The following is a 21,939-nucleotide window of genomic DNA, read 5'->3' as shown; positions in this document are numbered from 1 at the left end:
ATGAAAAGTACACAAGTATAAAAATCAAAATTGCAACAACATTTTCCAGACAGGAACATGAACAGGTGCATAACCTCAGAGGTGCAGTTTAACAGTTTTCAGTGATTTTGGAATGCAATAGTAGTTACAGCTGTTTAAAAGGGTTGCAGAAAGTGCTCTAAAAGTGGTCAAACACAGACATGCATTTCAGAGTTCACAGACTCTGTGTCCCAGCAAAATGATACACTTGTAAAGAAGATCCAGCAATATTGTGAGACAAACCACTACTATACTGCCAAGTTAAAAATGACAGACGACTGTAAACTGCCAAGTTAAACCTTACAGACTTACAAGATTCTCTCTCATTACACAAAACTTCAGTTTCACGGAAAAAAAGTGTTTATTCACTCACTATATTTACTTACTGGAAAAATCCAACTGCTAAAGCCTATTTACAAGTAGAGGCCCAAGGAAAAAACTCAAGATTTGTAAAGTTTCAGACAATGCACGAGAAGATGTAATAAATGTATCCAATAGGTAAATTAATTACACAGATAAAAGAAGCGAGTAACCTGTCTTGTACAGATGAATGACATTGAGCAGAGTAGAGAGGACATGGGGAGATGGACAAGAAGAGTATGGTGGGCAATAAAATGGTAAGGTAAAGAATGAGGAGAGATACATAGGAGTAGCAGTGAAAGGGAGAGCAATGGAAAATTATGAACAAGACTTAGGAAGAAAAGGAAAGATAAGACGTGTACAGGATATTAATGTGCAAGGGATACAAGTGAATTAAATGGTACAGTGTAGTAGAAAAAAAGGATACATGTAACGAGTAATTTAATGCAAGGTGAGTATAATTGATGGAGAAATGCGGGTACATTTGTAAAATCTGGCAGTAAGGAGCTCCATATTTTAGCTACATGAACAGAGAATAGTCTCCCTTCAAAACAACTGATTTGGGTATGTGTATCAAGTTCCTATTATGTTGTGATGTAGACAGTCTAGAAGGAACGTAATTATCAGGGTCTGCTTCACATCACCTAAAACCCATCTGACTGACTTTCATTTCACAGAGACCAAATCACCTAATTTCAAAATAATGAAAACTCATTTGAGTGATTCACCAAAAGCTTACAATGATAAATTTCAAAAGACTAAACATTAAACCATAAACAAACATACTCCAAACACTAATAACTACCTCTTTCCAGACCTTAAAAAATACTTATTTGCCCTCTTAACAGAAACCGGACAGTATAAAACCAAACTAAGTGGGAGGCTATGCCCCCGACAGCGCCCAATGTGGGGGGCTATGCCCCCCCAACTATATATACTAACTCCAGGATCGTACTACAGTAGGGAAAGGGCATATAACTTTTAATTCCCTTATAGTACTCTACACATTGCCACTACTGCTGGGGTTGCACAAAACATCCCCCGTATTATTTTAGATACTTCCCATAAAAATGTAGAGAGACAAACCCACATTTAAAAACGCAACACTATTTTCTACATGACTATCGGTATTCTGACAGTCAGCACAAGTTACAGAAATTCTTCTTATCACAAAGTCACAGGTGAATGGAAACCCACGTCTATGGCTTACAATTCAGTGAAATGAGTTTTCAGTATTTTGAAAATTAGTTGATTTGGTCTCAGTGAAATAAAAGTCAGTCAAATGGGTTTTAGGTGATGTGAAATAGATCCAATTATCAATAAAGTCGGTATCGGATATTTAGTTGATTTGTAAAACCAACTGAGTATGGATCTTACGGGTTGAGTCATATTTCACTTCTAACCAGTTGATATGTAGGGCTGTGCAGTAATGGGTTCTATTAGAGAAATTATCTGCATACTCTGCAAGTATGTTCAAGCTTCAGAAGATTGATTTTGGGAACATTACTTAATATGGAAGAGAATTAGAATGTAGGTAAAAATATTTTGTCCAGTATGTGGCTTGCCTAGCTCAGTTAATTTTTGGATAGAGTAAACAAACTTTTTTGTCAAAATGTAATTTTTTGGTCTACGATGTTTCAAAAGGTTTGGTTGAGTAACATGTTCAATTAGTATTACAGATTTACAGGCAGTGGACAGTACTGCCTGTGAGGAAAATCCACACACTAGAGTGTGAAGTTTGCATAGTGACCAACACAAAATCCAATCCATCAGTCACAATGAGGGGAGAAATTCCACAACGGTTTGAGATGTTACCAGATTAACATTGCATGTGGTCACCAAGCAATGAGAAATCAGGCGGTTAACAGCTATTGGGTATGTGCATGATACAGTGTTTAACAACTACATACACAGTACAGACTGACCAGGAAAGTGACTGATGGCTTGCGTCAACTGAAGACAAACTGATGTGCTGTGAAGGTGGGAAAAAATAACCAGCAAAACGGTTATGAGAGCACATCTGTAAGTCAATTCCCATCTGAGGGATCCAAGAAGACAACTACACAGTTTTGGTAGTGAGCTACCAAAAATTTCCAGATGCAGTGATCTGGGACATTCTGGCATTTATAACGGTTTAAGAGATAGCTGTGAAGAAATTGAATGCTTTCCTCAATTTACATGTAACATTATGCAAGCAAATGGTACATCACAAAATGTTTTCTCGAGATTCTACCTGGCTTAACAGATAAAAACTTCTAAACTGTCCTCATCTTACTTAAATACAAGAATGTAAATCTATTACACAGAATAAGAAATCTGTTTACAACAAACCATTAAAACAAAATGAGTGTCTTACGACAAGGAACATTTTGTTAAACAGAGACCACTGCCACTATGAGCTACGCAGAACCAATACTGAAGCAGATTTGGCTACAACATGGGGTGCCCCAAACTGCCTACTGTGGATTCAAATGTGATTAGCAAATCCTAAGTCATTATAATAGAACCTCAGGGTTATTGAAAGGCTTCCGTTTTACTGAAAGATATTTGAGAACTCCAAGAATGTGGGTGTGGTATTTAATTCATTACCTGTTAGAGTAAAAAAAAAAAACTACATATTGTATAAACCAGTGTTTTTCAACCACTGGTCTGGCAGAAATTTCCTGCTGGTCTGTGAAAGACTAGGGTCCACTGACTGGGACAGAACCCCACTGGCTTGGATGGCGGCTGCTGACCGGGAGACTTTAAATTAAAAACATTTTTTTTTTCAAATGGCGTTCTTTAAGAACAATGCCATTAGTATCACAACCTGTTTTCGTCTTCTGTATCAGTACAACCTGCTGCTTATGTCTGTTTTCCACCCACACAGAATTTGAATGGTAGATGACATTTGAAATGCGGACCATGAACGGACAAGTGAGAGGGAAGGGTGTGCGTGTAAGTGATAGGTAGATAGGTGTGTGTGCTTATGTAAGAAGGTAGTCAAGGATGTGTGTGTGTGTCTGTGTAAAAAGAGGGAGGGAGGTGTGTTTCAACTGTCCAGATTTTTGCAGAATGTCCAGATTTTGCCTATATTTTCCGTCTGTTCCTCATAAAATTTGTGCGCTTTTTGGGGTTTATTGTAGCAGATTCATGAGGACAGAATTCACTAAATGACAGCATCTGAGTTTCAGACTTCATATCCTACAGAAAAATTCACGATAATAGAGTACCTTTTATTCTAGCAATTTTATAAGTTTGTGAGAACAATACTTAGTTTTGTCCCTATATTTGGGGATTTGTCCCACCATTATTTTTGGCTTTGCCCAGATTTGTTGTCGTAAAAGATTGAGAGGTATGGCCATTGTGAGCGATGGAGGAAAGTGTGTGCGCGAGATAGAGGGAGGTCGATGTGTGCGTTTGGGTGGGGGTAGGTGCATACTTCTCAACTCTCTCTGATTTTGATCAAAATTTTAGCTCTGTCCCTCTTAATCCCACCTAAAAGTGACTTTTGCAGAATAAGTGATCAATTATACTTAATAGTGACAATAATTAGAGTTGCAAACATCTTTTAGTTTAGAAAAATGCATATTCACTTGTTCTCTTATTTTGTCAGCGTCTCTGGTTAATACTAATACATGAAGTGTTCCTGATTCTGTTGGGATTTCTCTCTTTTTGGTTGAGAGCGATGGGTAGGGGTGTGTGTGTGTAAAAGAGGTAGCATGCCCCATATTTCTGATCTGCTTCTCATAAAAAGGACTTAAGTTTCAGAATTAATATACTTTGGTACACAATGCCCAAACAGTGATCGTTTTAACTGGTTCCTTATAAACAATTTTTATTTTTTTTTTATTTCTGCCTTAGCAGTCCCGAAAATAATTCTCCTATTTTCACTGGTTCCCAAGTGTAAAAAGGTTGAGAATAACTGGTATAAACCACAAGCACTCCACAAAACAAAACTGTTACTTTTGTGAAGTAAATTGCGGTGGTTTCCAGGGCAATGCATAAGGTAAACAGTCATAAGAAAAGGCAGTTTTCCGGGTCTATATTAAAATCTCAAAGAGGCGTTACATCGAACGCCTCTTTAGCGACACAAAGACCAAACGTACTAAACTGTGAAAGGTCAAAACAGCGGTTTCTTTCAATGGGAAGAAATCACTAGTACCAAACACACACTCACATAATTTAAAACATAAGTGGGAGGATTTGCCTCCCCTCCACTCCCAAAGTAGGGGGGCTGTGCCCCTACACCCCCTAAATATACCAACTCCGAGATGGCACCACAGTGAGATAAAAGGCAATGCTACGGCTTAGGCCATGTGATTTTTTTTCCGGGGGGGGGGGGGGGAATCGCTGGCCTGCTCTATTTTCAGACTTCAGTCTGTGTGTGTCGCTGAAGAGGCGTTCAATGCAACATCTCTTTGCGATTTTAATACAGACCCAGTTTTCTTTGGATAATTTCATACTGAGTAAAGCAGAATCCACGGCACACAGGATCCGAACAAAGTGCTCCAGTCACCAAGTATAAAATAAATTCCTTTTAATTTTGTACAGCAAATTCTCTCAGTATGTAGTTAAATACAACAAACACACAAATTTGTGTGTTTGTTGTATTTAACTACATATTGAAAGAATTTGCTGTACAAAATTAAAAGGAATTTATTTTATACTTGGTGACTGGAGCACTTTGTTCGGATCCTGTGTGCCGTGGATTCTGCTTTACTTGGTCTGTTTTGCTTATTCTAATTTCATACTGAACAAACTACTGACATACATGTACAGTAAAAAGCAACAAAAAAAAATCTCTTAACATACTTAACAATGGAGCTACTAAAGTTTATGTCAGGGCATACCCCACAGCCAAAGCAAAGGAACAGATAAAGTTTATTACAATGTGCCACTTCACAACTCATCCCCACAAAAGAAACCATGAGTAAAAGCAAAATTACATCAGCATTTCTCAAAAGGCAGGGTTCAGCCTTCCCAACTCAATTCAAGAGAGGCCTATGCATTACAAACTTAGAGGAATGACATCCTGAAAACAACATTCCCTCTGCCTAGAGTCTTTTCCTTCCTAAAACCATAATCAATACACTGACACTATGACACACCTATTTTTCCCTTCTGTGGCAGCTCTGTACTACTCAGCTTCTTAGTGCACACCACAATGGGCTTCTCTCTTGGCGCTTTTAGTAATTCATCTCCCTGGATCTAGCATCATATAAATCATCACACTTAGGACTTCTAGCCCAAGAAAAACAGACTCCACAAGGTGTTTGCAGCAGATTGCCATGGATTCATGGCTCTTGCAGTATAAGTCAGAGATGAGAGCTGAGGCTGAAGTTTCAGAAAACCCAATCACTCAATGACAATGGGAGTGAGTGGAGGGATGACTAATTGCACCAAATTATTTGCCTTCACAAAACGCAACATAATTTAAACATGGTCAAGCTAAACATGGAATGGCATACTGCAATGTGTTTAACACAAAAAACAAAATACAAGAGTGAGTGAACAAAAGTTAATGATGCACAGATACAGGTTCTGAAAGTTAGTATAAAGTACAGTTGTGTACACTTACCATAAATGTAGATGTTGTGTATTCACTGTTGCAGTCATTACATTTGGGTAATCCTGCTGGCAGGTTGCCCTCAGTCAGCCTGAATTCCAAAGTCCTGGGTCCTGTGTCGGCTGCTGTCGCCCCTTCCCTGACGTCAGGTCGTCAGGGGTATAAAAGAAGCAGCCAACACCATTTTCTTTAGTTTTGCTTGCCCCAGTTATCAGGTGCCCCCTAAAAGGGTTGCCAAAATTTATATATATATACAATTACATGCACCAATATAAACTTTACCTTCATCTACAAGCAAATACACCACATAGGTTCCATCAGAAGAAAAGGGGGATGGCGGGTGGGTAACCTTGACTGCAACAGTAAATACACTCAAACATCTACATTTATGTTAAGTGTACACAACTGTACTATGTTCTTCATGTTTCACTGTTGCAGTCATTACATTTGGGTAGAGTCCCAAAGCTATGGTTGGGAGACTGGAGCTAAACAGCATTAGGAGCGGTTATGAGGCCCTGCAGAACTGCAGTGGCAAAGCCTGCCCTGGATTTAGAGTAGAGTGGCAGATGACAGTGCTTTGTAAAGGTGTGCACTGAACTCCAAGTAGCAGCCTCTAAAATGTCCTTTGTAGGTACTCCCCTGAGAAAGGCTGCTGAAGTGGCTGCAGCTCTGGTTGAATGTGGCCTAATGCCCTTAGGCACTGGCTTGCCATGGTGTACATAGCAAAAATGAATGCAGTGGCCTGTCTACTTTGAGATAGCCTTTCCTTGTGATCCTGCAGCATATGTCACTAGTAATTGCTCTGTCTTTCTGAAAACTTTGGTTCTGTCCAAGTAGAATCTAAGCTGTGTACGTCCAAAGAATGCAGAATTCTCTCCCCCTTGTTCTATGGATTTGGATAAAAAGCTGGCAGGTGAATAGTTTGGTTAAGAGCCACAATGGACACCACCTTAGGCATAAATGTTGGGTTTGTCCTCAGAGAGACCCTGTCTGGATAAGAAATGATCAATGGTTCCACAGCCATGAGTGCCTGTAGCTCTGAAACTCGTCTTGCAGAAGTTACTGCTAGGAGCAGAGCTGTTTTCCAAGATAAAAATTTTATCAGCAGTAAGTAGCAGCTGGCTCAAAAGGAGGCAGGGTGAGTTTTTCCAAAACATAGTTGAGGTCCCATGCATGCATTGGTGGTCTCCTTGGAGGCCTTATATTTTTGGATCCTCTGAGGTATTGCGAAAAGATTGGTGGCTCTGCATTGTTATGAGCCGAAATGGCAGAAGCATGAATTTTAATAGATGAAAAAGATAGGCCTTTGTCCAGCATCTCAGTTAAGTATTGCAAAATCTGAGGACTATTTGGCACAGCTGTATCAGTTCCTTGTGCCTGGTTCCAAGCACAGAATCTCTTCCATTTTCCAGCATAAGATTTTCTAGTACTAGGCCTTCTGGCTTCCAAAATGACATCCATCACAGCTTTACTGAGAGGTGTGTTTTGTATGACTACATTATCAGCCATACTGCCAGGTTTAAAGTCCTGAGTTGACTGTGCAGGATCTGATTGTTTTGCTGGGACAGTAGAGGAGGTATCTGCGGTAAGGTCCAAGCTGGGCATTGAGACAAATTCCTTAGTATTGGATACCAGTACTGGCGGGGCCAGTCTGGGGCAATCAGTTATCATCTTTGGCTTCTCCTGTCTGACCTTTAGGAGTACCTTGGGGAGGAGAGACAGAGGGGAAAAGGCATATACTGATAAGGTTTTCCACCTGAAAGATAGGGCGTCCACTTCCAATGCTTGTCTGTGATAAATCCTTGTGCAGAAGCTTTTTAGTTGGTAGTTCTGAGGGGAGGCAAATAGATCTATGTCTGGGCATCCCCATTTACTTGTTATGCTGAAGACTTGTGGATCCAGCTGCCACTCGTGGGGATCCATGAGGTTTCTGCTTAGTTCGTCTGCCAGAGTATTTTTCCTTCCTGGCAGGAATTTGTCTGCAGATGTAAGTCAATGCTGTGTCCCACAAAGTCATGGCTAGTCTACAAAGGGGGGTCAGAATGTGTGCCCCCCTGCTTGTTTATATACATTACTGTGGTGCTGTCTGTCTTTATCAGTAGTTGTTCTGGTTGAAGTAGGTCCTTGAAGGCTGTCAGGGCATTTTGAACAGCTAACATCTCTTTTTGATTGATATGTAGATGCATTTGGTTTGAGGTCCATGTACCCTGAATGCATCGTCCTGCCATGTGGGCCCGCCAGGCATAATCTGATGCATCCGTTGTTATTGTCTGCCTGGCTGGGGTAATGTGAATGGCTGTCCCTTGTTTCGGTGGCAAGCCTTTGCCCACCTTCGAAACTCCTGTTGCAGGCAGGGAATGAGAGTAATCATAGTTTCCAGGCTGTGGCAATGTTGAGACCAAACACTTTTTAGGTACCACTGAAGTTTCCTCATATGCAGTCTTGCATATGGAATTAGTAGGATGCAGGATGCCATGAAGCCCAAAGCCTGCAGAATTTTTCTTGCAGATAACTGGGTCTTTGTTGCCAACATTTTGAAATAGGTAGTCAGTTGCCTTTGTTTGTCTGGCGTGAGATAAGCCATCTGGGCAGTTGTATTTAAGCTTGCACCCAGGAATATTATCTCTTGAGAGGGTACTAGTTTTGATTTCTTTTCGTTGACTGTGTACCCTAGGCATGTTAGAAGTCTTTTCACAAACGCCAGATGCGGTAGAAGAATGTCCTTGTTCTCTGCTTAAATTAGACGGTCGTCCAATTAAGGATATATTTGTATTCCTCTTTGTCTGCAGAATGCAATTACTGGTGCCAGGCACTTTGTAAATTCCCTGGGCGCAGTAGATAAGCCATAGGGCAGTGCAGAGAATTGGTAATGCATTGAGTCAGCCTTGAATCTGAGGTATCTTCTGCATATTTGTCTGACTGGGACATGCAGGTATGCCTCTTTTACGTCTAAAGTCAAGCGTTCTTGCCCAGCATGGGCAGAAGCTGCTGCAAAGTCAACATTTTGAATTTTGGTATATCCAGGAATGTGTTCAGAATAGATAGGTCCAGTAGCCTTGTCCTTTCTGGGCACCAAGAACAGTCTTGAGTAAAATCCTTGCCCCTGCTCTTGCTCTGGTACTTGTTGAATGGCCCCCATGTCCATGAGGGATGAGACTTGTTTTTGTGCCTCTGCCCATTGATTTTTTGGCAGATCTGGCCAGCCGTTTGCCTTTGGCAGGGTATGGAAATGGAACTTGTAGCCTTGACGCACAATATTTAGAACCCACTTGTCCTGGGTTATAATGTGGCAATTTTGAGAAAAAAAGAGCTAATTTTCCCCCTAAGGGTGCTGCCAGGAGATAAGTGCTTGGTGCATGCAGGGGGATGTCATTGGGGCTGTTTCCTGCATGGTTGTGATTTGTCTTCTCCAACTTTGGAGGTAGAAGCACCCCATTGCGTTGATCTGTATGAACCTTGCGCCTGGGATCTGCCTCTAGGGCGTCTGGATCTGCCCCTTTGAGGTCTGTCTGACACAGGAAAGGACCAATTCTTTGTTGGCCAGTGTCTACTAAACCTAGGTGGCTGTACTTGTAAAAAATCTTTGACCGTTTGCATAGATTTAGCTGTGTCCTCCATTTTTTTTTTTACCACCTCTTCTGCCTTTTCAAACAAAGCATCATGCTGTAAAGGTGCATCTAATAATTTAACTTTGACATGATCAGGCAGATTTTGTTCCTTTAACCAAATATGCCTTCTAATTACAGAGCACGTAACTGCGGCCCTGCAGGAGGCCTCCAAAGAATCAAAACCACATTGCAAAGTATGCTTTCCAACTTGTTCAGCTGCATGCAATAAATCCTGCATTTCCTTGTTTTCTGCACATTCAGAGTTTAACAACATTTTCTGTTTAAGCAATGCCATGACATGTTGCTGATATTTGAGCATATGAAACTGACAGTTAAGGCCCTTAGAGCCAAGGTAGCAGATGTGCAAACCCCCCCCCCCCCCCCATCTATCCAGTGCCCTAGAATCTCTCTCAGAGGGGGTAGGGTTTTTTGCAGCAGAAGACTCCACTCCTTTGGGACCCTGAGAAATAGTTTCTGGGTCTGCAGCAGGGCATTTAAAAAGGAATTTATGAGAGTCAGGAACCCCGTAATATCGGTCAGGCTTAACAGGGGCTGGAGGTAAGGAGTCAGGGGTAAGACTAGACTCCGAAAACACATCTACAATGTCTAACACAGGTGGAATGGCTAGTGGCCTGTGTTGAGGTAGTAAAAGGAAATCCCTGAGCCTCTTTTTAGATTCTGAAAAATCTTGGCTCTCCCAGTGGAAATGTTCCCTCATGGTATGCAAGGTTTCCCTAAAAGAATAGTCCTCTGGAGGAGAAACTGAAGGTACAGATTCTTCAGCATCAGAATCCTCATAGGGGGGAAGAGAATATTCCTGATCAGAAGAGGAATAAGAAGAAATGGAAACCTGATCTGAAGATTCATAGTCAGTCTCCTGCCTAGGCCTCTTATCAGGAGGGGGATGGGAACCCCTGATCAAGGTAATCAAGTCCTCGGCCATTTTGAGCATCTGATTTTTGGGCATAGAGGCCTGTCCATGTGGCTCTTGAGTTGTTTGTTACTTTGCTTTAGAAGGTGCTTTAGTCTTTGCCTTTGAAGCTGAGGTTGGTTTAATGTAAAGATGTTTAAGTCTGAATACACCCTCAGAAGCCGGTGCCTGCTCAGTGGCTATGGACCCATCTGAAGGAATAGTATCCAAGGCTCCAATACCTTGAGTTTCCAGCGGCATGGCCGACTCCACGTGGGAGTCGGTAGAGGCCTGCGACTCTAAAGTAGCGGGCATCAGGGACTGTAAAAGCACCTCACTGAGAACTGGCGACTGGCTTAGGAGAAGCTTCGTCGGTTTTGGGCCTCGGTTGTCTTTCTCTCTCCTTTTCTTGGCGTTTTTTGTGAACTCCAGTAGTCGGGATGGCTATCCGACGACATTTCTGGATAATTAAACTGGCGTCCAAAATAGTTTAAAGCAAAATCATACCGATGCTTAATAGTGCGTTGGTTAAATCTAGCACAAAACCAACAACCAGAAATGTTGTAATCAGGGCCTAGGAAAGGAATACAGTAAGAATGAAAATCCTTAGGAGGTATTTGCTTTCCACAAGAAATACAATTATTTACTTTTTCTGACATCGGTCTGGAGCAAGAAAAAATTTCCCCGATGGGGTACTTGGCTTTACTGAAGACTTCGGATCTGAAACTTGAACACGAAAATCTCAGGAGTTGGCCGACTGGCACTTGCGAAATGCTTCTGCTTCGGGCACTGCACGGCAAGAAAGACTAAAGAAAATGGTGTCGGCTGCTTCTTTTATACCGCTGACGACCTGACGTCAGGGAAGGGGCGACAGCAGCCAATGCAGGACCCAGGACTTTGAAATTCAGGCCGACTGAGGGCAACCTGCCAGCAGGATTACCCAAATGTAATGACTGCAACAGTGAAACACGAAGGAACATCTGAGTACTGCAATTCTAAGATGGGGTGGCAATACAGTGGCATCCTTTGTAAGCACTATTTTGTGAAGAAACCTTAGCCCTCAAAAAACCTTTAAACGCATCCGTCACTCCCACCGCTGTCACACTACCCTCGTACATATCTTGTACCACTCATATACTTCTCTGACACTCCCGACTTCCTCATACAATACCACAACTCCTCTCTAGGTACCCTGTCATGTGCTTTTTCTAAATCCACAGAGACACAATGCAACCCCTTCTGACCTTCTCTGTACTTTTCCATCAACACTCTGAGCAAACCTCGCATCTGTAGTGCTCTTTCCTGGCATGAAACCATTCTGCTGATCACTAATCATCTCCTCCCTTCTTAACCTAGCTTCCACTACTCTTTCCTATAACTTCATGCTGTGACTGATCAGTTTAATTCCTATGTAGTTACTACAGCTCTGCACATAACCCTTAGTCTTAGAAATTCGGTACCAAAACACTTTCTCCATTCCTCAAGCATCCTCTCACTTTCCAAGATTTCATTAAACAATCTAGTTAAAAACTCCACTGCCATTTCACCTAAACACCTCCATGATTCCACGGATATGTCATCTGAACCAACAGCCTTTCCATTTTTCATCCTCTTCATAGCTATCCTTACTTGCTCCTTGCTAAACCACTGCACTTCATGAATCACTATCCGCACATCATCCAACCTTCTCTCCTCCCTTCATCAACCCCTCAAAGTACTCTTTCCATCTGCTCAACACACTCTTCTCGCTTGTGAGTACGTTTCCCTCATTATCCTTTATCACCCTTACCTGCTGCACATCTTTACTAGCTCGGTCCCTCTGTCTAGCCAATCGGTACAGGTCCTTTTCTCCCTCCTTAGTGTCCAACCTTTTATACAACTCTTCATACGCCTTATCCTTAGCCACCTCTCTCTTTGCCATGCACCTCATTTCCTTATACTCTATCCAAAAATGTTCTTGCCTGAACTGCCATCCTTGAGAAAGTGCAAATTTTTTCTTAACCTTTCACATCTACATCATTCCCCAACAAATTTCCCACTCCTTTCTAAACTTGTCTGGATCCTCCGTGTTGTTTCACTTAATATTTTGCATAGCTTACATATTATACTTCTTTCTATTCTTCCCTTTCCCTTCTCAGATTGGACACCCAGTTTACTATCCTCGGACAATCACTGTGATCTTCCTTTGTTCAGAACAATTGCACAACCTCATTTATTACTGCCTGGTAACACAGAAATGCACAGTAGGTAACCATGAATTTGTTCCTTACTTTTGTCCAAGTTAATATTTACCTCTTACAGCTAAATGGTCCCAGGCCACCTTCCTGGGGCTGACTTCATCCTGACATTCTACCTCCTATAGGTAAAATATCCTTCCAGCTCTTTTAGCCTCTGAGATTTACTTACCTCCCCACTCACTAAGTTAACCACTAGCAGCTTGCACACTTAACTCATCACCTCCAAATTCCAACAAAATGAGGAGCGTTTGTGGAGAATGATTACTCATTGTACACCAGACAGAAGAGAAGCAAATTTATTACAGGAATGTTGATATGCAGGTGTGAGATCCAAACTGCTTTACCCAGCTGTCTTCAAGATATTCTTCCATGGAGGAACAAAATCATTTTTTGATGAAGTACATGCTAAGCTGGAAATAAAGCATGTCCAACAAAGAATAAGCTGTGAAACAGGAGATCCTGCTTCTTGTTCTTTTGGTAATAAAGACCACAGTACCTGTGAAACCTTTTCAAAATTTTCAATGGAAAACGTTGGAAAGAATGAAGGGAGCCATGAGAGTTGACTAGAAGAATCGAGAGTATGCTGGAAATGAAGTAGAAACAGGATTTCGGAGATGAACAGCAATAAACCAGTAACTTAATAAGGGATTACAATGCAATAGTTTGTGAAATATGACACAAGAAAACCTGGAAATATTGGACTTTTTCAAACTTTATTGGACTTGTGCGGGACTCTAAAGCATATATGCCCTACTTCATTGTCACTAATGTTTGGAAAAGTGCCTTGGGGAAAGAAACTTAAGTAAAACTTTTTTTTCTTTCTTAAATAGTAACAGTTTTGTGGCATGTGGTTTTCTTTACATGCTATAACAGTATTTTTTCAGTTTTTAAGTGTAATGGGGAATTGTAAACTGGTGCAGCTTTCTTTTCTTTCTCCCTTCTCTCTCTCTCCCCTTCAATTTTAAGAAATGCATGGAGTGCAATGTATAAAAAAGCCTGGTTAAAAAGCATGATAAAAGAAAAATTAATGTGCTTTTTCTCATTTTTGCATGGGGAAATGGGCTGGATTAAAGACCTTAGACTGATTTAGTAACATGTTTTAACAGAGAGCAAGTAAATGAAAGAACACTGAATATTATGAGGCTCTTTTTTTCTAGAAAATACATGTACGCTCAGTAACAATTTTGCAGCTGGTCTTCTACTAGGAGATAATGTTCTCTGAAAGCATTCAGGGCTTTTCCAAGGTAGTTAATGTTTTCTTAAAACATTCAGGGCTTTTCCTAGCTGGGAGAGTTATAAAGACAAGACAAAAGTAATCAGCACTTAGCAGAAGCACAAGCTGCACCATGTGTCTTAGCACGGATGACCTTTTTTTAGGTTAAGTCCAGTCTGACTGTGGCGGTCAGTTTGGGACTTCTGTTCCTATTAGGAGGGTAAAACTCCAATATTTGAAAGTGTATATAGTTGTGTGTGCTAGTATTAAGTTAACAGTTTTTTTTTTGGGGGGGGGGGTTTGGTTGCATTTTTGTTTGAGGGCTTTCAATAAAACAAAAATGTTATGACAGGCTCAAATGTACATGACAAGAAACAACTATATAAAAGTTCAACCTGCCAAACAGTGTATGCATGCAATGCAAAAGCTGGAACTAGACATTTAACAAAAGGTGGGAATAACAACTTTTTAATAAAATGATGCTTTCTTTAATCTCTTTAAATGTAAATGGCCTCACATATGAATAAAAACAAGGAGGAGTAGTGAACTGTAACAAACAATTTTTTTTTTAGAGTCCAAATAGCTATGTTACAGGAGACACTTAGAAATGAACATGTGAATTTCATAAAGAAAGGTTTTCAGGATAGTTATTCAGCAGTATATCTGGGAAAAAGGAAAAGAGGAGTACTTCTATTAATTGCAAAAGGAGCACCAATAGTGACAGATAATGGCAGATCTGTACTGCTAACGGGCAACTGGGAAGGGAGAAGGAAAACACTGGCATGTACTTACATTCCACCAAACTCCTAGAATGGAGCTTAAGAAAATTCTGGGAGAAATAATCAGTTTTCAGCAAGGAATATTACAGGTGGGTACTGGAACTTGATTTGCAGCAGTGAAGTTGTTTCTGGGCCCCAGAAGGGAAAATATATTAAAGGAGGGTAGATATTTGAAAAAAATGTATGAAATATATGGCATGGATGATGCGAATTCAGTAACAGGAGTTCAGAGTGAATTTACATATGTATTCCCTAATATATAAACACTGGGCTAAGCTAGACCATTTACATTTCACAGGAACATTTGCATTTAAATGAAGGTCTTGATACCCACCCAATAACTATTTCAGATCATGCGCCAAATGTTGCTGTTGTCTTTCGCCTTTTCCCGGTTAGGGGTCGCCACAGCGGAACTCCGGTCCGCTAATGACTGGCAGTAGAATTTGATGAACACCGAGGTACCAGCTCGATGCTCAACCTTTTACCACGCCCATTTACGCAAGCATGTCTTTCGAACGCTACCCAACTGCAGGGAGGACATGCAGACTCCACACAGAAGGCACTCCCAAGCCCAGCCGAGAATTTAACGGGAGAACCTCTTGCTGTGAGGTAACAACGCTACTGCCGTACCACAGCGGCATATATGGATTACAAATGATTCTAATGGGACAGCTAAGGATACGTTGGAAGAGACTAAAAAGATAATACAAAAACTGAGAAAATGGAAGCTTTGTTATATGGGTAGCAAGATACAGGCAGTTAAAATGTTTTTAGTCCCTTTTGTCGTATACACAGGTCAGGCATATTTTTATCAACCAGTGGAGAAGTTGTGGGTAGCAACTAATAAGTAGTTGAGGGACTTTATCTGGGAGTAGACGACGGCAAAGGTCAAGTGGGATAAGACAATTCTTCCACTAGAACGGGGGGGGGGATTGGGATTACCCAATTTGAAGGGGTATTTCAGAGCTGCACATTCAGACTCCTATACAGAGTACAAGCAGAAAACTATAATTCAAAGTGGAAAGGGATTATGATGAAACAAGGAGGAAGCTCAAGAAACAAGGAGAGACTTGGTATTTTGGATGTAGGCCTTTAAAGACAATACCAATAATCATGCAGATTATATCCATAAAGTAGCAGAAAGTATTCCAAGAACTAAATGAAAACTGAAATGAAGAAAGGAGATTCTGTCGAGAGGGATAACTGCAATTAGGGATACAGACAATAGTCAAGACAGGGCCGGAATTTATTGGAGAAAACTGGCAAAGGAACAAAGGTATTGGAAGCAAATAAACAGAGAGGGAAAGATGACAGAATGGGAAGATGCCAAGAATTTATTTGGACTGCAGTTTAGAGATTGCCTTCCCTATCAGGGACTGATATCAAGAGTACAGACAGAGTAAGAAATACGGGGGAGGGGGTCCTAAACAAAAGACCAGCACTGGTAAAGTTGTTAATAGGATCTAGAACAGAAGCAGCCATTAAAAAAAGGAATTAATACAGCATAAAAATATTCCATGATAACTACTTCAATCAGAGGAGGTTAAAAAGAATTGGGAAGAGAGATTGGATAAACAATTCATAAACCGGGAGGAGATATGTGTGTCTCCCAGATATGCAACAAAATCTAGACAATTTAGGATTTTTGCCATGGAAATGTTTACACAGATATTTTTGGTTATGTATCAAAACATCGAATGGTCATAACATCTAAACTCAAAACATCAAGACCATAACATCTAAACCTCAAAACATCTAAAAGTCATAACATTGAATCTCAAAACATTGAAAACTACAAAGCAACTATAAACATCCCACAAACTGTTTACTACATTTCTGCAGGGGAGCAAGCCCCCTGCACCCCCCACACCCACTGTAAATTAAATATACCAACTCCAAGATCACACTACAGTAGGGGAAAAGGTTAATTTCCTAACCCCACTGTAGTGCGATATGGAGTTGGGTATATTTAATTTACGTGTGTGTGGGGGGTGGGGCAGGGGGCGGAGCCCCCACATGGGGGGGTGCAGGGGGGCTTGCCCCCTGCCAAAAATGTAGTAAACAGTGTGTGGGATGTTATTTATAGTTGCTTTGTAGTTTTCAATGTTTTGAGATTCGATGTTATGACTTTTAGATGTTTTGAGATTTAGATGTTATGGTCTACATGTTTTGAGTTTAAATGTTATGACCATTCAATGTTTTGATAGGTAACCATATTTTTTACACCCCAAGCAGACTCCAGAGAATTTTTCAAGAGGTGTGGAGGTGAGAAACAGGTAATTCGGAACATATTTTTGGGAGTGTTGCAAGTTGGCGTAACTTAAGGATTCCCTGAGGGATGCACCGTCAGAGATGCTGGGTGAGCAGATTGTTCGATGAGGGAGATGATTTTTCTGAGCTATGATACATAATCGGAATTGTCTACAGATGGTAAGGTCTTGCTGTGTCTAATAATGGTGGCTGCCAAAAAGTAATTACTAGAAAATGGAAATCAGAATCTAAACCATCTACACTGGAAATAATGAATATAGAAACAGAAATAAAAGTGGAACTGAGATCTTTAGAAAAGGGTAGGAGCAAGCTACATAGGAAAAATGGGAATTATGGGAACAACACATACAAAGGAGCAATGATATCTAAAGGCGCAGGACTTAAATGAGCTATATAATGTTTGAGTGAGAAATAGTGGGTAGATTATAAATGATGTATGTTTGCAAATGAAGTGTGTCAGTATGGTTTGTGATGTAAAATGCTTGTTACTAGGATTGTGTCTGTATGGTTTGTTTTCGTTTATATAAATGTATGTTTGCCTATGTAGTAAGTGATGGTTTAATAAAGATGTTTCTTGTTTAAAAAAAGGCAGGAACTGAATAATTTATGGAATATTGCTTAGGTTATATGATATATAGCAATATATGTAAAGTATAAGGTTTATATTAATACAGTTTAATCACTTTTACATGAATGTAAATTTGTCTATGTCACAAGTGATAATTCAATGGGTGTTTGAAAAAAAATAGAAGAGGAAAATTAAAACCAGTTCTCCGAAGACAGTAACAGAAGAAAATGTTGAAACTTTTGCTGACCATTTAACTACACAGCTGGAAATAGATGAAAATAAGTTACTAGTTGTGTAAAGAAAATTTGACAATGACATACTTTTACAAAAACTGGTCAGAATGGTGGATAACATTTACAGAAAAATATAAAAGAATTATTTAACATGGGAAAATAGTAAAAGAAAAAGGAATATAGAGAAATGAAAAAAATGTTTTATATAGTCTTGATAGGAATGAAAAGGGATATTTCAGAAGAGAGATTCATCTGAAGAATCAAGAGAAAATTAAAGATTTATTATATATGCGAACATTTCTTTACAAGGAAAAAAGGAAGTGTCACCATATTAAAGGATAAGACTAAAGATAGACAGTGGTATAATGAGAGAAATGAAAGTAGGAAAAGCTGCAAGAGAAGAAACCATGAATATAATAGTGAGGTATGACATGATGTGAGGTAGTGCCAGCTGTGCCAGAGGGAGTAAGGCAGTGCATGTTTAACATATGCCAGCACAGCTAGCTGGAGTTTTGTAAAGAATCATATGTCATTTGAATATCAAACTGGTCTGTACATATGCTTTTGTAAAAATGTATTTGTAAAGTTGCTTGTGTTAAAAAAATGTAAAAGTGGGTCCAGCTGAAAAGAAATATACATGTATGTCAGACTGTATTGCTGTAACTGATAAAATGTATATATTTTAACAAAGGATACCGGAAGAGAAGAGGTTAAGCTCAGCCCAGCTAACCTTAAGAAAAATAGCCTGAAATTAAATGACTTGGTTTAGGCCATAAATATTTATCTCACAGATCTGAATGCGACAAGAAAATGGCTTGTTAATTTCTGCAGGAAGGGTGGAGGTGTTTGAATTGTTTTACAGTGTCCAGATGCTGTAATATACCTTATCTCAAGTTCTGTGCATATATTGTGACACATCATTGCCAGATCCCGGCTCAGCATCTACTGAGGGGGTACTATGGGAACGGGTGGGCCAGATGTGATGTCATTTTGTAGCCAGCACTGAAATTGTATTTGAACACCAGTGACAGACCTGAGGTGTGCACACTGTTTTTGGACCTGATGCAACAAGCATTCATTCACTTCATCTTGCCTTGTTTAAGTAACTAGGGCACAGCAATTCTTCAGTCAGTTAGGAAAATATAGTGAGATTGGCTAAATTTTGTTTTTTCTGCATCTGAGTCTTTCCATCTGTGTTGTTTTTTAGATTTCCTGTGATTGAAATTCTGGTGGTTTACTGTAAATAAAAATTCAGTACTCTTCTTTTTTTTATCAAATATTTCTAAACCTTTCATTGTGGCTCATCTTTTAGAAAATATTTAACCTTTGAGAGTACTTGCATTTATTTGTGGCACTGTGGCTCTATGTTCTTGAAAGTCTTGCTGCGTGGTTAACACTACCATTTGTACAAATACTAATTTTATGAAGTGTAATTGCGTACCTTTGTAAGAGCCTTAATGTAGCTGGCTTCAGGTGTTCTGGTGGTAGTGAATCTACCTTACAGTCTGGGAGGAGGTGTCAGAGCAGGTAAGCTGTGCTAGCCTTTTCCAAGTGTGTGTGTGAAAATCACAATCTCAAAAAGTGTGTGTGTGTGAAACTCGAAATCTCAAAAAGTGTGCGTGTGCCAGCTACTTTGAACAGGGACACAGAGCACTGATTTCACAGAGAGGGTGGAGGACTTGGCATAGAACACCCAGCTAAGGACTTAGCTCTGTAGTGGTCAGTGGGGAGTCTTATTTGTGGCCTGGAGAGAAAGGCCAGCCCAGGACTGCAGTGTGCATTCCCAGTGCGCTCTTAAGGGAAACCGTACTTGGTGCAGAGAACTGCATCTGGAAATACTGTGCATCTTTCTCACTGTGAACGTTCCCCACCAGTGTCAGTAGGGAGGATCGAGTCTCCTGGATCACTGGCTCGGAGAGGAGGGACGTCACAAGGTAGGTGAAAGAGAATGGTATAGCGTAAAGCAGTTTACAGAGGAAATGCATAAAGAAATGGAAAAGCAAATTACAATATTATAATTAGAAGAGGAAATAAAGTAAATGTAAACTCGACACCAAAGTACTATATGAGCATTTATATAGATGCATGGAATCAGGACTACCTGACGGGACAAAATCATCCTCCGCAAGGAAGAGTAAACCTGTCTGGTGGACATCTGCAATAAATGAACTATACAACACAAGGAAAAAATTGCTGTCCAGGACCAAAAAGGCGCAGGTGCTCAACTGGAAGCAATCTCTCCTTAGCCTGAACAAGCAAATAAGAGCACTAGTGAAATCCTCTAAAGCAAACTTCGAGTCCAAATTGGCAACATCTTCTAGAGACAATCATAAGGCCTTCTCCACATATGTCTGCAATCTCAAAGGAAGCACCCAGATCTGTTCAGAGTTGGTGGTCAAGGACACCACATACACAAATGCTGCAGATATAGCCAATCTAATAGCTGACAAATTCAGCGTGAACTTTGACCCTCTGTCACCCCCCCCCCCCCAGTAAATCAGGACATCCCCAGTACTTGCCCCCCAACCCTTATCTCTAGGGAACAGGTCATCACTGCCCTCTGAAAGGCAAAAAATACAGCCTCCATGGGACCCGATAACATCCCAGGCTGCATCCTACATGAACTCGGGCATGAACTTGCATAGCCTGATCTGCAAGGCCATGGAATGGATTATCATGGATCTCATTAACAGGGACATTGGCAACCTCCAAACACTCAAACCCACACAGTTTGGCTTTTAAGGGGAGGGCATGTCTGTTAAATCCGGCTGACTTCTTTGAGACAGTCACCTAAGCCATGGACTGGTGGAAGAGGGTACACACCACCTACCTTGACCTGACCAAAGCCTTCAACACTATTCCCCACTCGCGCATAGTAGATAAACTCTCTCAACTAGGCATCAATCCATATGTTACTAGATGGGTAGCAAACTAGCCCACTAATAGAACCCACCTAATCACAATTGGGGAAGCCACCTCAAGCAGTAGACCTGTAACGAGCTGCGTACCTCAGGGATTGGTCTTGGGGCCTCTGTTACTTGGTATATACTTTTCTGAGGTGCAGGGCAAAACCAGTGCACTATGGCTGACCACATCTGCAGATGACTAAGCTGGGCGCAGTCATCAATTCTCCAAGTGATGTGGACGTCCTCCAATAGGATCTCACCCAAATGACTGGTGCCAGAAACATGGTCTCAAGCTGAATGCCAAAAAATGCTTCATCATCCCATCTGGGGAGAGTGACGTCCCCACATATCACATTAATAACAACGTCCTAAGTACATAACCAGTAGTGAGGGATTTGGGCACCCAGGCTGATGGCAACCTGACTTTTGACCACCATGCTGCTTTCTACATAACCAATCTTATAAGTAAGGGCATCTCAAACAGGGACAAAGAGGTCATAACATCCCTGTATTCTTCCCTTATAAGACCAATTATTGAGTACAATGCCTCCTTCGGCATGTACCTCGCAAAGCACATGCAGCAGCTGGAGAGACCAGAGGTTCCTCACTAAGAGAATGCAGGGCCTCAAACATTTACCCTACACAGAGAGACTAAAAGCCCTGTCCCTCTACTCAGCTTCATACAGACTCTTTAGAGGTGACCTCTGTCTGGCATACTAAGCAATCTCAGACCCCACCTTGATGGGACTTGCTGCATATCCGCAAATCGAGCTCCATTCGAGTAACCCGTACACACAACCTCAACCTGGTCTGTGATATCAATAGGAGTTGCTGGTAGGACAGATTTGTGTCCCAGACACTCTCCCATCTGTGGAAGACTCCCTCTCCATGTCAAGGAGAGTACCTCATTATCCCTTTTTAAGTTTAACCTGGACAACTGAATGAGAAACAGAAAATACGCCCCTGGGATTCCACCTGTGTCCCTGCTGGACAGAGGCTTTTGGTGCTGACTTGGCTAAACTCTTGGCTAGGCTTATAAGGGCCTCAGGGCCAATAGCCTAGTAACCTCCTATGAATGCAAAAGTACTTAATGCAATGGCAACAAAAAATTTTAATAGCAATACTTAATGACTGGTTCAGGAAGGGTATTATTACTTATGAACAAATATATAGGTGTGTTATGAGGTTTATACAGAAGAGGAAAACAATTAAATTAAAAATTGGAGGCCAGTAATGCTGAATAACAGTGAAACTATATGAAAATATTACACAAAATATTAGAAAATAA

General features: G+C 40.7%; 1 protein-coding gene across 1 annotated transcript in view; it reads right to left on the bottom strand.

The window, feature by feature from the left end:
* The window catches only part of ZCCHC8 (zinc finger CCHC-type containing 8), a 1,340,563-nt gene that overhangs the window by 1,717 nt on the left and 1,316,907 nt on the right, over positions 1 to 21,939 (bottom strand). The gene's annotated exons all lie outside the window — the stretch shown is intronic.

This window comes from Protopterus annectens, chromosome 4.part0, assembly GCF_019279795.1.
Source record: "Protopterus annectens isolate FY-2018-M chromosome 4.part0, PAN1.0, whole genome shotgun sequence".
Taxonomy (NCBI): Eukaryota; Metazoa; Chordata; order Ceratodontiformes; family Protopteridae; genus Protopterus; species Protopterus annectens.
Note: the sequence above shows the minus strand (reverse complement) of the source record. Positions and strands in the feature narration are given on the sequence as shown.